Consider the following 15,177-nt stretch of genomic DNA (forward strand, 5'->3'; position numbering starts at 1 on the left):
CTTTATCCAAGATTTCCAGTAACCTCCTCACTGATACAGTAAGTACCAGTTCTTCTTTTTCCTTTTTCCTCTCTGCAGTGTTTGAAAATGCTGATCAACCCCTACTTTACCCTTGTGTTTCCTTATTCTGATTATTCCCTTTTCTGTTTTCCCTTCATAGTTCTTAACCAATTACCTGATTCCTGAATATAGATAATCTTCATTATTAAATAATCAACATTTTCTCTTCTCTTTTTACTAATTCTAATGAAATCTTATAAAGTCTTATGGAATAAAACATTGCAAATCTCTCCCTAGCCCACCTTGTCAATGCTAACTCCTTTATTTCCAAATGTCTACTGGACATTATTCAGTCAACTAATATTTATTCAGCAGTAACTATTTATATATCCTACACCAGGCTTATTCTGGAGATACTCATGTGAGGAAAAACCAGCTTGGTCATTGTTATCATGGTGCCTAAGTTCTTGCAAGAAAATTGAAATTCAAATAATCACACAAATCAGTGTAAAATTAAATCTTTGATGAAGATTATAAGTGGGAATGCCATGAGAGCCTGTAATAAGAAGATCTGATCTAGGGAAAGCTGCTGTGAGAAGTGATCCTTAACCCGATGTTTAAAGACATGTAAACACTGACAGTGGACATCAACTACATGAGAAAGAGAGATATGAGTGCTCCAGACCATGGGAAAATCAGGTTAAAGACTTTTGTGGAAATGTCCTTGTTTGTTTTTCTCTGAAAAAGGCCAATGTGACTTGAGCATGTGTGAGATGAAGCTAGTCAGGAGAGGTCAGATCTTATTGGCCTTTGTAAGCTGTGATAAAATTTTTTATCTTTATCCTAAGAGCAAATTTTCAAGCAGTCTGAGGGGTGGTATATTATGACAGACATATTAATTTTTAAAATATGACACTAGGTGTAGATTGGAGAAAAGACTTGAGGAAGGGCAGAGAGGTAGAAGAGAACCTACTGAGTTGGCCTAGTTGAAGGCTCATGGTGGCTTAGTCTGCTGTGTGGTGATACCAAAGGGAAACTTGATGGATGACTCAAAAAATAGTTGGGGGGTTAAACCATCAGGAATAGGTGATGGATTGATGTGGAAAGGGTGGCGTGAGAAAGTGAAAGAAGGTTCAGCGATAAAATCCTGACTTCCAAATAGGGATGCCAGAATAAATAAGTTCAGTTATATAGGAATTTCAGATAAACAATGAATTATTTTTTTTAGTATAAGTATGTCCCATGCAATATTTGGGACATATGTATAATAAGATATTATTAGTTATTTATCTGAAGTTCAAATTTATTTGCTAAATCTGGCAACCCTCTTTCTAACTTGCCATCTCTGAATTAAAACCATGGGAGAGAACCAGGAGGAGAACATGAGTAAGGTTTTGCTCATGTTGAGTTACCTGTAATTCTAGGACACTAGGGAAGAAATGTCAAGAAGGTACTTGGATCTGGAGCTGAGTGAAAAAGGCTTGGGATGAAGATATTTTTGTAGGGTGTCTCTAGAAATACCTCAAATTTCACATGTTTTAAACAAAATCATCTTTTAAAAAAATCATCAATTCAAATTCCTTTCCCTTAATTTCATCATTTTTGTTAGTAGTGCTATCATTATCCCAAGGAAACAGAAATGAAATTTAATTATTACTATTGGTTTTTCTATTATGTTGCCCTATTGGTACAATCAATTACCAAGCCTTGCTACTACCAGCCCAGTAGCTCTCAATATTAGTATCTCTCAATATCTATTATCTAAGTTTTTACAATCTTATTAGTTTGAACACTACTTACTTTAAAAAATAGTTTTATATATTAAAAAAATTCTAGTCAGTTTGTAGTCTACGTTGCTTCTAAAATATTCTTCCTCAGCTATAAGCATCAGCCTATAAGCTTATAGAGACTTCATATTTCCTATGAAATAAAGATCACTATGATCTTAATTGTTTTTATGAAATGACTGAAGTAATTTTCTTGAATCTAAGAGCCCAAGTGGCCAAATAGATCTTCAAATAAATGCAAGTATTTATACTAAATGAATTTTTCTTTTATATGTAGTAGAAATAGGCACTTGAAAACCTAAGGAAAATAGTTTAATTATGTATTATCCAAGAAACAGTGTCTCAGAATGGAAGTGTGAATGAGTAAGATAGAAGTGTCAGGAAGAAACCAACTCATTAACGTGTTGATCAGTTAAGCATAAACCTGAAAACATAGAAGATGAGTACAATATTATGAAGACCTAAGTCCTTCAGGGGGAAATATACATTGGTATTCTTCACTTAGCATTTCATAATTGTTTTGAGTTGAAACTCTTAGTATCTCTCCCATCAAAAGCACATTACTGTCACTGCTTACACTGACACCATTATTCAATTTTAAATTAATGAAAATGCTTATAGCCTCACAACTACACTATGACAGGAGGACTGGCTTCTTAACACACTCATTTTCTGCTGAGAGTACTTCTGTTTTGTTATTCCCAGTATGAACAGTGCATTGCATTGCTCTACCAGATAAAATAAACGTATGCACAAGAAAGAGCTTGATCTAATAGAAAGCAGTAATAAAAGCCAAAAGACTTTCTGAAATTTACTCAATATTTATTGGTAGAGGTTATCCACTAATTTTTTTTTAACAAACCAACATATTTCTGAATCACTTTGTAGCTACTGTCTTGTACTTTTCTCTTTTTGTAGTTAGATCTGTACACACATGTTCTAAAGAGCAGAAAACAAGTGGACAAGAGTACTTTTTAAAATAGTATGGGTTGGAGCTGACTGAAACAATAGAATACTAAGACAAATGGAGTCATTTTTCATAAAATAAAGTTGTAGTTGATTTGAAGGGGTTACCTGTTGTGAAATAAACTTTCAAGAAAAATGCAACAGTCTGATAACCTGATAAACATTGTCACTTGACTCCATATTATACCTGCCAATGATACATTTCATCTCCAATGGGATGTCATGTGTTAATTGGTTTTGTGGTTATGAATCAAATCACTCAATTCCTGTGGATGATTTTCAAAGCAGGAAAGGGCAGGGATGAAAAGAGGGAAGGAACATAAGCTAACTCTGAATTTGGGATTGCTTTTGACATGTTAACTTCTGACCTTCTGTTGAAAATTTACAACAAATAGAAAATCAACTAGTTTTTCTTTATTGTTGTCCCATTGCATGATTCTTGCTTTTGCAGTTAAAATAATTCCTAGAGCAATATTGTTTGTACTAGGAGTCCATTTGGGGGTTCAGTGTTATTGAAGTTTGTCTCAACTGAGGAGTAAGTCTAATCAGAAAATTTGATATCCTCTGTATCTTAAATCACAAAGGAGACCTGCCACAATATTAAGTCCTCACATTCAGAACGTCTGGAGTCCCTTCCAGAGGTCTTGCTATTGCTTAACTCTTCATTTCCTAACGTTTCACTGACAGTGGAAAAAGATATTTGAGATCAGTGACCAGGAGCAGATCATATAAATAAGCATACTATTAACTGGTCATATCTGTGCTTACTCTCACTAAATTTATTTTTTGTTGCTTGTCAACATAGGCATGGAGTTCAGAGAATCCATGATAATAACTGTGGAAATGAAAGATTGACAGTGAGGAATCATTATGGAGTTAAGCAAGCTTATACTCTATACAGTTAACTTTAGCACTAATGTCTGAGTTACCAACTGAAAGAAAAAAAATGTTTCATCACTGAGGAAGGAAAAATCTTTATGGAAATCTTTGCTATAGCATTCAATTATTTTTGAAACACAGAGTAGTAAACCAGACTTATCTCAATTAACTAGATGCCACAGGTTGTAAATCAAACCTCCTAACCACTCTGTTATGGCAATAAATAATAATTTTCACTCTTCTCCAAAATTAAAGAAGAAGAATAGAGACTCTGGATCACTGTTTTACAAAGCTTGGTCCATGGACAATTTACATTAGAATCATGTGTACTTCCTTCACTTATTTGATCATTAATAATCCTTTTACTCGTTCATTCATGAACTATTTATTAGGTATTTATCATTTGCCAAGTGCTGTTTAATGTTCTGGAGCTGCAGTGATACATAAGGAAGTCTCTTCTCTTGCTATTAGAGATGAGTATTTTTAGAAAGGAAATTATCTTGGGCCCCATCACAGACCTACCAAATAAGAATATCTGGTGATCAGGCATTCTGAACTTTTGCCCTAGATTTATAGGGAACATTGCTAATGGGGAGAAAAGTTGTCCACAGTTAACCATTTCTGGGAGCATTTCAACTTGAGATACAATGCATGTTTGTCACCATTTCTCAGAAACTCCATATTTAAAATAATCAAAAGAGTTCTCTTATAAGTATGTACACACATACACACACCCAGACAAACCTCCAATTTTCTCACTAACTTGGGAGACAGAAGGCAGGGACTGGAAGCTTATCTAAAACATTTTTATTTGGGCAGGATATTTCTGTTGGTATTACGTGGTATTACATGAACCCTTTAGTTGACTTATTCAAACCTCTTCAGTTTTTCTATGATTTCCATATTTGATTGCTTCTTCCATTCTATTTTCCTCCCTCTACCATGTTTTAAAAATACATATTTAATAGTATGTATTGGATATAATTTGTTGTTTCATTTGCTTCACCAATAGCATTAGTATTTTCCAGATTGTAAACTTAGGCCTCATGTCAGTGTTTCCTTATATAAATGCTATCCTACTCTTTTGGCCAGTTTTAACTATAATTTAAGCCCTGACTTATTTCATGTTTTCTAACTGGATTCTTCTTCCCTCATAACTTTTCTAATTATTCTTTCCACCATTATTCTTAGTGCCATTTTTGGGTGGGAAGGGGATCAGTATCTTAACTACATTTTTTGTTCATATGTCTTCTGCTTATGTTGGAAGGCCTATAGGCCCCACACAGTCAATAAAGTTAGCAAAGTCACTGCCCCAAAGATAAAGTGAGACTAATTTGCTTTGGCAGCCAACACACCCCAAGAGATTTGGGAGCCCAGCCAACCTGAACTTGGAAGCAGTGATGAAGCTGTTGACCGCCCGAGACTTTTCATTCTGATTCAGTGCAAAAATGGTGGCACAGGACAAAGTGGTACCCAGCTAGGTTCTATGAGGCCTAGGTTTCATCTCCTGAGTATTGTGCCATGAACCAGGCCACAGGTAAGACGTGAAATAATGTGGAATAAGGCAATACATCTCTGACAAAAAATTTTAGATATTAGATATAATATGTTAATTGTACAGTGATGTTTCTGTAACTGCAGGTAAGAGAAAGCTGCAAATACTTTTCTAACTATAATTTAAATGGCTTCATTAGTTGCATTTCATGACCCAATACTCTTGTGATTTTTCTGAGGTACACTTACAAGAACAGAGTTGAGATTTCAACCATTTAGTAGGATGCTTTCAGTTGAACTCGTTTTTTTCCTATGAATTACTATGAAATACCTCCTCAAATAGCATATCCAGGATGTTCTTGATTAACTTCAGAGTAGGTATGTGTTGCTAATGGTTTCTCAATGTCATGATCAAATATAGTCATTTTCATTGCATCATTTCTTATGTGGAAATTCCCATGGAAAAGTTAATCATGTAGCAACTGAAAGAATTCTGAACCCCAGACTTCAGTGTGTGTAAGAAAATAGGCAAGTATGACAAAAATGAATAAGCTACTAATGTACAAATAATATAAACACACATAGTTTAACTTCACTGAGTTTGGCATCTTTGATTTAGATAGCACATGTTTATCATATAAAACTTATTTATAGCTCTGTAAAGTGATATGGGCCTAACTTTCAGGTAAATTTGAAGATGTGTTTTAGAATTGTGTAAGAATTTATAAAATGTGCCTACTTTCATACTATTTTAAGACATTTAGAAAATTATAGTTTGAAGACTTTTATCATAAATGAATATTCTGTATGTTACACAAAATCCCATAGTTTGTTTCACATCGTCTTCCTTTGAAGCCAAGTAAAGACAATGAAATACTTAGATCCTTAGTCCTAATCTCTCTCCCCATTTATTTCTATCATCCTGCTGCTTGGCAGCTGCAAACCTAGCTCTTACCTCTAGGCAAGCGGGCAAGCAAGCGTCTCTTTCCTGAACTAATGGCCATGCAGCTCCTTGGATTAATTGGCAAGTCAATGGTTCAGCCTGTGTGTTGTTTCCCCGGGAGACCTGGTACTTGACATCAGCAACTTTTAAAATTCAGTTTGGCTTTAAGTTTGCTCCCAAACTTAACCCTTTGTAGGCCCCTCATATTCCAATGGATAACCATATTAAATATTGGCTCTTATGTTATAGGGTTACATCTTTCAAAAAGACTTGAGAAAAGTGAAAAAGAACACTGGTTAATTATAAAATAAGTAAAACATCTTTGAAAGGAAGATGTTTCTTTTTTTAAAATCAACTGTTGTTTTGACCATTTATGTACAGAAAGGACTTTCAGAGAATCTTAAGACAAACTTTTTTGATGAGCTTTGCTAGATAGTTTTTTTCTTGAATTTATTCTTTAAATACTTAATTTCCTCATACTTTTTTACTCTTAGGCAAAATAGATTACAAGTTAGAAATTTTACTTCTTATTTGAACACAAACTTTCTAAATGACCTTGGAAATACAAGATGAAGTACACTTTCTTCTGAGTGAAATTAACAATTTGGGTAAGGTAAAGTGTTTTCCAATTCTAAAATTCTGGATATATTTTTTAAAATTCAGCTACTGATTCTAAATTTATTCTCTAGAGATAGAAACAAAGCCTCAAATACTTCTAATTAGTTTTTCTGATGAACAAAAATAATTTCATCTAAGCTCAGGTGTTTTGCATTATTTTTTATTCAATCACTCCCAGAATTGAATGTTATATAAGTAAAGTTATTAAGAACGGATGCTGCTTAAAAAATATTCTCTTCAAATGACCCGATGCTCCAGACCAGCACTGTCTAATAGAAATATAGATTGTGTCACATAAGCAATTTTAAATTTTCTAGTTGTCATTAAAACTAAAAGGGAATAAAGTTAATTTTAATAATGTATTTTAAACCAATATATCCAAAATATAATTACAACATGTAGTCCATTTTTTAACATGGTATATTTTGCACTTTTTTTTTCTTTGGGGTATTTTATATTTTCTACATTGCAATTAAGGCACTAAATTTTAATCAGAAATACTTAATCTGTATTTTTGACTTCATAAACTTTATAACTGAAAAAATGGAACCATGCCTACAAGTTGCTTCACACATAAAGAGTTTTTCCTTAATTTTTAAATTAAATTAAAATTTAAAAACTGCGTTCCTTATTGGCACTAAGCACATTTCAGTGTCTCAGTAACCTAGGTGACAAGTGGAACCACATTGCACAGCACATATCTAGATATTGATCCACTTTTCACCGGAGATGAAATGACATTTTTAAGGCTTCTTATTTAACAACAACAACAAAATTCTATGAAGGCCGAAAGATACTTTCCTGTTACATTCACAAATTAACATTTAATGAAATGTTAAGATGAATAGGTTTACCTGAACTTTTTTTTTTAGCTCCAGCTCTTTTCTATGAATACCAATTGCCTGCATGGAATAATTATTATAACTCTAGACCCTTGTTTTTGAAGTAATCTAAGACACCCTCATTTTTAAGTAAAATTATAAAGCAAGGGGTAATCTTTGCAAAATAGTTTTCTATTTTTTGCTGAGATCTTATAACTTTGGCAGTTAAAGCATCTCAAGAGTGAAGAGAAAATGTTGTCCAAATCCAAATGTTTAAATAACTAGAGTATCAATTTCTTAAGTACATATACTACAAATGATCATTTTGAAGCTCAGATTTTCTAAGCTATGAGGGACTTCCCCAGTGGTCCCGTGGGTAAGATTCAGCACTCCCAATGCAGGGGACCTAGGCTCAATCCCTGGTCAGGGACCTGGATCCTGCATGCTGCAACTAAGACCTGGCCCAGCCAAATAAATAAGTAAAATAAATAAATATTTTTAAAAAAATTTTTTCTAAGCTATGAGTGAAATCATTGAAGAGGAGGAAAGATTTCCTTTAACTTTCAATATGATATTTAACAAAGAAAAAGGTCTATTTGTTCATTATAAAAAAGATAGCTAGACATCAAATTTTAGAATTGAAAGAAAATTAAATGTCATGTAAATAGTCTAAATTGCACACTTCACAAATAAGAGAACTGAGTCCCAGGGAGGCCAAGTGACTTGTCAAGATCACCAGCTATTTTGTAGCAGATCCTGGATTGGCACACATGCTTTCTTAGTATTCTTAAAATCCTTATTTCTTGATATCCTTACTTAGTACTTTTCCCAAAATTTATGTAATTGCATGTGCATAAGTGTAAGATTGCAAAATTATTATATACTTAATTCCAGAAGGCTGCTGGGCAAATACATAGAACAAGAGAGAGACTTACTTCTGGTTCCTGAATACTAAAAAGATGCCTTAAATTTTAGCAATAATAATGTTGTTCATTGTATGCTTTTATCCACTCCAAACTGCAAAGCACTTAAGACCCCATACAGATGTAGATAATACAAAATAAAACTTCAAAAAATTTACTATAAAACATTTTAAACCAGAAAACATATTGCAAATAATATCTTCTTAAAAAATATATTGAAAGAAGGTGAGAATCAAGTTTAATAGAAAATAAATACCCTCTGAGTATACAGTAACTTGTTTTAACAATTAATTAATTGAAATAAAATAAAAATGTATCATTTACATTACCAGATACATTATATTTTACCTACAAAATAGCAACCTACTTAAAAATACTGAATCATGTTTTGTTTGTTTGTTTGTTTTTAATGTGTGTAAGTATAACTTTGTTAGCAAAGCAAAATTCATTTTAAAAAGTCAGATTTTTTTAGACTATCTTGCTAATTGATAATAAATTAACCCCCCAAAGTTTCAAGTTTGTAAAGAATGCATATTTCAGGATGACCCCCAACTAATATAATTTTTTAAAGTAAATAAAAATTACTACCTAAAATGTTGATAATTATGGAAGCTGAATGATAGGTGCCTGGCAGTTCATTTCTTTATTTTTTCAACTTTTGTATATATTAACATTTTCATAATATAAAGGTAAAAAAAGATAGACATACCTATTTCTAATGATGGAATTGTCATACTCAAAGTCTTTGTAGAGATGTGGTTTAAAAAAACTATCAATGATAAAAAGAAGGTACTAAGTGTTTCATGTACTCATTATAAGTTAAGGATATCATGAAATTATGGGATAAATGGATATAGAGAAAGCTCAGAAATGGAAAGAATCAGCATATATCTATGCCGTAAGTAGCAGGAGCTTCTGTACCTTCACTGTAGTGTCCACTCTAACATTAATGTAGTTTAACCTTAACTTTTTCAGAGTCTTAAATTCATAATTCATATTTTTGAGTTGAGAAAAATAATTGACTATTCGTTTGAGTCAGTCAATGGATTCGCTCATTCTAGGTCATTTGCCCATTTCAGGTCCAGTCAGCCCAGGCCTGAGGAATGAGGTCATTATATAATATATGGAGTCATCCTCTTCAGGTTAGTAGACAGAACAAGTTTTTCTAAAGGGACAGAGATGGGAAGGAAATTTTGGATGTTTCAATACTATTTTTTTCCATTAGTATTGTACTAACCCCCATGTTTCTGCTGGCCTCAGTGTGTCTGCTTTTTCACCAAAAGTTATATAGCCCTTAAGTACATGTATTCCAGAATTTTCAAGAAAGTCAGCCCACTCTTTTTTGATACTTATTCTTGACTGGAGCTTGCATTTTATCAGCATACATCTATCATCTTCATTTTATTTCTATATTGTGCCAATGTGTTGTAGTCTGTGCTTCTCCAGGCCACACAGACTTGGCAGTGATGAAAGGCTCATACATTCTGTAGCAAAGTGGCATTTCAGTTGCTGCAGGTATTTAGTGGCACAGCAATTTCAGGGTAGAGAATGACATAGGGGGGGATATCTACGTTTTTTATGGACTTTCTTTGGATATTTTCAACATTTTACTCCAATCCTTATCCACGCATGATTAAGTTCAAAGGGAGGAAAGAGGCAATAGCTTTCCGATAAATGTACCCTTACATCTCACTGGCCAGATCTAGGTCACAATCCTGTGCCTGAGATCAAGGGATCTCTGTTTGCTCTCCAATCAGCAATGAAGTCTGATTAGAAAGTAAGAAGGACAGAAATAGCTTTGGTGTAGACATGAAATGGTGTCTGTTATTTGACCCCTTCACTGTAGAGCAGACACTAAAATTTGGATGGAATTGAGTTTACGCCAGTGGTCCTTGATTAGTGAAAGCCTGGTGTGATCAGAACTAAACTGACAGCTTTTGCTGGATCTTCTACAATACAGAAACTCTTCTCCTGGAAAGTGCCTTTATTCAGAGGACTACTTTGACCATTTTGTCTCAATAAGGAAAACCAAATTTAGGATGAATTCTACTCTACAGAAGGCCAAGCAGAAAGAAAAATAATAAAATTAGGTTTCACATTGACAGTGTTGAGCTGCCAAATCAAACCAACTATGAATTCAAACAGTTATAAGTGAACTAGTCAATCCACTTTGCTATTAGTTTTTTAAAATAAGGATTATATGAAATGTGTATTTATGAAAGAAAAATGCTTTAGCAAATTTATTGTAAAGATTTTAAGTCCACGCTTTATTAAGAAGGATAAAATTTTTAAATTATTGCCATAAATTATTATATTTTCTTCACTACAAGTTAGCCAGTCAATGCCAAAGAAAAACCTTTGTCTTAGGGTTTTTCAAAGAGAGATGTTAGATATTTCTTGTTAGTAATTTTGTGCTAGTATATCTAAGAGATTTTTTTTAGTATATATATAGTATAAACATGTTGCTTTTATATACAACCAAAAGTGTTTTTTCTCTGAAATTTATAGATATGGGAAATGTGATTTGAACATAGAACATACTGAATATTTAACTTAAACTTGCTTCATCTAAATATAAAAACAATAAAATTGGAATTTAGTTCCTTCATGTTATAAAATTCCTAGTACTCCATTCCCAGAAATTTTGCAGGAGGTAAGGAATCCCTTTCATGGCCTGCACTGTCATTGGAGGCCTGTGGTTCAGTCTTTTCTTCTCACCTTCACAGCTGATGCTGCAGCTGCTTCTCTTATCTGCCACCTGCTTTGAGGTACCAGCCTTGCTCTGCTAGGCCCAGTGGCCCAGGGCCACTTAACTCCCATGAAGGGATTTATTTGTTTGGATTGTGCAACATTTATATAAAGAGGTTGTTAAATGATTATTAATTAATAAATATACTTCAGCTGTTCCCAAATACTTATCCACTTGTTAGGTTGACCTGATCCCTTGTGCCCAATGCCACAGACACACAAGCAGAAAATCACTTTTCAGGTTAGTTTATTTGAGCTTAAGGTAGAACTTATAACATTTATGCCTAGATAAACTTATTCTCCTGGGTGGAACAATATGATAAAATTCTAGTTGGCTTGCTTTCCTAAGGAGCTTTCAGAATCCAGAGTAGATGGTACTTGGGTTAGCAACAATATGCTAACCTAAGTACCATCTGATCTTCTAGCTCTGGCCATTCGGTGACTGATGATGTACTTAAGATGCCACTGGGAGTTTGAGCTGGCTTATGGTCACTTCTCAGCACTTTAAGAAACCAAAGCATAAGACTTAGACATTTTTATAATATGGACTTTTTGTTAATTATTTTTTAATAAATTCATATATTGTCATTAGGAATGTTTAATACTCTGGTATGTAATTTTTTGTCTCTAAGTAACTATGAGAAAAGAAAACTAGTTTTCTCATAAAGTCATAAACTCCTTTTATCTATATCAGTGTTTTCAAGTGTGTTTTACCTCTATAAGAGAAATTGTATTTGTGTTTATATATATATATATATATATATATATATATATATATATATATGTTTAATTGAGTTAGTGTCCTTTTAATATTTTCTTAAAATGTGATGGGCAGACAAATGTCCTTACTTTTAGTATTTTCTTAAAATGTGATGGCAGACATATGTGAAGATGAAGACTACGTTTAATGAACTGGTACCACCCTGCTGAGTCTTAACCATCAGTGCATGCCTGTGCTAGGCCAGGTTTCATTTCCAGTTTATTTCAATTAAGTGTCTGTAATGTAATTACATGGCACAGGAAGGATCTGTTGATGTCGTGAATTTGATTTTTAATAAGATTACTCTAAACTACCATGAGCCTTTATAACTTTGAAAATTCCTGTTAGGTAATTATCTTTCTACCAACTGTTAGGAAAAGTCTCATTTACACAATTATTGACAAGATTTCCTTCAAGGTGGGTTACAGTGGGGAAGGTACTTAGAATCACTCTTTGGTTTATTAACTACAAAATCTTTTTTAATACACCTGGCATTTTTTTCGCTGAAGATAATTCCAAAATATCATACATGGAGGAGAGTTTTCATTTATAGTAAAAATTCTTCATTACTTGTATTATAAAATTTGCCTTTTCTTAACTTTTTATCCTCCCGTCTCTATTCTCCACATACATTTTCTTTGCCCTTTTCTCAACTTTCCAGGATTTTTATTGGGAAACAAGGTTTAGGTGATGATGGTCCTTAGTATTCATGTTGTTAATGATTACTTAGGTTTTTGCTTTTGAGACATCACGCCCCTGCAACAATTGCAAATCCCTGTTCAAGGAGTTTACTGAGTTTCACTCTTTAGTTGAAACTTATTTGGTTAATATTCTTACTAACAGGGAGGAGGAAACTGTAAAAATTAGTGGCAAGTGTAGAAGAGAAACATCCACAATAATAATTTTATATTATTTATAATATTCACTATTAATTTAAATATTGAAGAGTATATACATACTTCCTTTATTTTACTCATTATTATTGATTCATATGCTCTTTCCAGAAGATTTCAAAATTAGAAGTATGTTTGCAAAAACTGCTACCTAAGGTCAAGCTTAATGACCACTGAATTGAACATATTCTTATAATCTATGATAAATGACTAAGCCTGAATTTGATTTTATTTTACTACAAACTTGTGCTGAAACACAAATGGAATGATTTTCAATGTAGGAATTACCTTTATTTTAGCTGTATCAGCAGGCTGGAAAGAATTGATTTTATTTTTACACATTTTTGGTAGACAAATTACTAATTTAAATTTTTTCAAGGTTTCTAATTTTAAAATCTAATCCTCAAAATGTAAACAATATTCAAAAGCAGAAAGGTGTGTTCTAGTTAGCTATATGTGCTAATAAATACAGCATGAATGATAAACCAAATTATGAAGAACACTATATGTTCATTCAATAATTAACATATCCTCATTTTCTTATACTTAAAATAATTTAAAGATATGATGGAATCTAATTAAATATAGAATTTCTATGGCTACTAATAGCATATTCAAAGTAGAATTTTTTTCTGTTATTAAAATTTTAGGAACCTAAAATAGGAAATATAATTGAAGCAATTTTTAATTTATTTGTTGTTTTTACAACAGCACTAATGTCTAGGTAATGGACTTAAATCCTCTTCTGTTAAATAAGAATAATTGACTCATATTTGTCACTGTAACTTCTTTCAGCTTGACAATTGAAGTTGACTTCACAGCACTGCCCCCCAAGAAAACTGTTGACTGCAATCTCTGACGTTAGAACCCTCTACAGTCCTTATCTTGGCCCTTTGAGACTCAAGCTGCCACATTACGTGAACTATGGTCAGTAACATACCAATCAGTTTTATTCACCAGGTATCAAGCTGAGACTGAATAAACAGCTTGTTATACTTCTGAAATTAATAGTCATTTTGACAAGTTATCTTTTTCTCTTAATTTAAAAAAATTCTTTAATTAATGAACGGTTACTGGATCTCTAGAGAACTGTAAGTGACTTAGGCTAGTTGGTCCAGAGTAGTAGACTGAGCCAATAAATTTTAACCCCTTTTTTTTTTCCCTCCTTGGCTCCTAAAATAAGTGTTGAACAATTAAGAGTGTCTAGTTGGGTTTTTTTTCATTATGTATAATAGTTTTTCATGTGTAGCACCCTGTTGACTTTGTTCTTATATGAACCAATAACCTAATATTTACTTAAACTTATTTATTAAACCATCATAAAAGAATAATGATTTAATTTCTTAATCCATACTGGACTGGGGTAGATAGCCCAGTGTGGTATGATAATCTTACCCTTTAAGATTATCTTTTAGAAGGATGACTTTCACTTGAAATGTCTGTTGGCAATAAAGACCAACTATGACATGTTATCTGTATTATAGTGATATTCATTCAAGTATTTAATAAATATTTATTGAAAACATACTATGCAACAGCCACTATGTTAGTGATACAATGAAAAGAAAGTTTAGCAGAAGAGATAATTTGTGATCATATCGTCATACAATAGTATAAACTTTAGGCTGAGTGCTGCAAAGGAAAATTTATGAGGTACAAGAGTATATTTCATGTATGAAAGAGTTAGTCTTGAAGTGTAGAGAAGGTTTCCCTGAGGAAATGATGTTTGAGATGAGGTCTGAAAGATGGAAGGTGTCAAAGAAGATAGCGGAGACTATTTGAAGCGGATTGAACAGGATATTAAGGTGGAAGGGAAAATGGTGTTTTCAAGGAGCCGAACGAAGTCCAACATAGTAAAACGTTTGTGAATATGGAGAAAGTGGTTTAAAATGATCATTTAGAAATAGACATAGACCAGTTTATGAAGAATCTTGTAGGCCATAGTAAAATTTGGATCTTTATTCTGAAAGCAATGAGAAATCATTGATGAGCTTTAAACAGAAAAATAACATTAATTAATTTTTATTTTTAAATATCCCTCTGGTCTGGTGGGTGGGATATTTGCAGGGCAGTGAAGAGGCTCTTACAGTTGTTTGGTGAGAGAGTGTGAGTTTAGACAAATGAGGAGTAAATGGTTAGGATAAATTGGTAGCTCACCTGCGGGAGTAATAGGCAAGGGCAAAGAAGAATCTCATTTCTGCCTTTCCTGCTGGATAGATGGTCATTGATAGGAGTGTCTTCCTCTTCTCTATGAACTGATTTTACTCTCACCCTGCTGTATTGACAGCAGGAATGGCTAAGAGTTAGCAGAGGGGCCACAAAAGTACAGGGCTGCCTTCAATGCT

At 33.1% G+C, this 15,177-nt stretch overlaps 1 long non-coding RNA gene across 1 annotated transcript; it reads left to right on the plus strand.

The window, feature by feature from the left end:
* The first annotated feature begins 4,984 nt into the window (after positions 1 to 4,984).
* On the plus strand, positions 4,985 to 13,760 carry LOC136794166 (uncharacterized). The gene is made up of 3 exons (XR_010840536.1): positions 4,985 to 5,169; positions 9,511 to 9,573; positions 13,628 to 13,760. It is a non-coding gene; the product is annotated as an uncharacterized lncRNA (long non-coding RNA).
* Positions 13,761 to 15,177: the final 1,417 nt, after the last annotated feature.

The sequence above is a fragment of the Kogia breviceps genome, chromosome 4 (genome assembly GCF_026419965.1).
Source record: "Kogia breviceps isolate mKogBre1 chromosome 4, mKogBre1 haplotype 1, whole genome shotgun sequence".
Lineage (NCBI taxonomy): Eukaryota > Metazoa > Chordata > Mammalia > Artiodactyla > Physeteridae > Kogia > Kogia breviceps.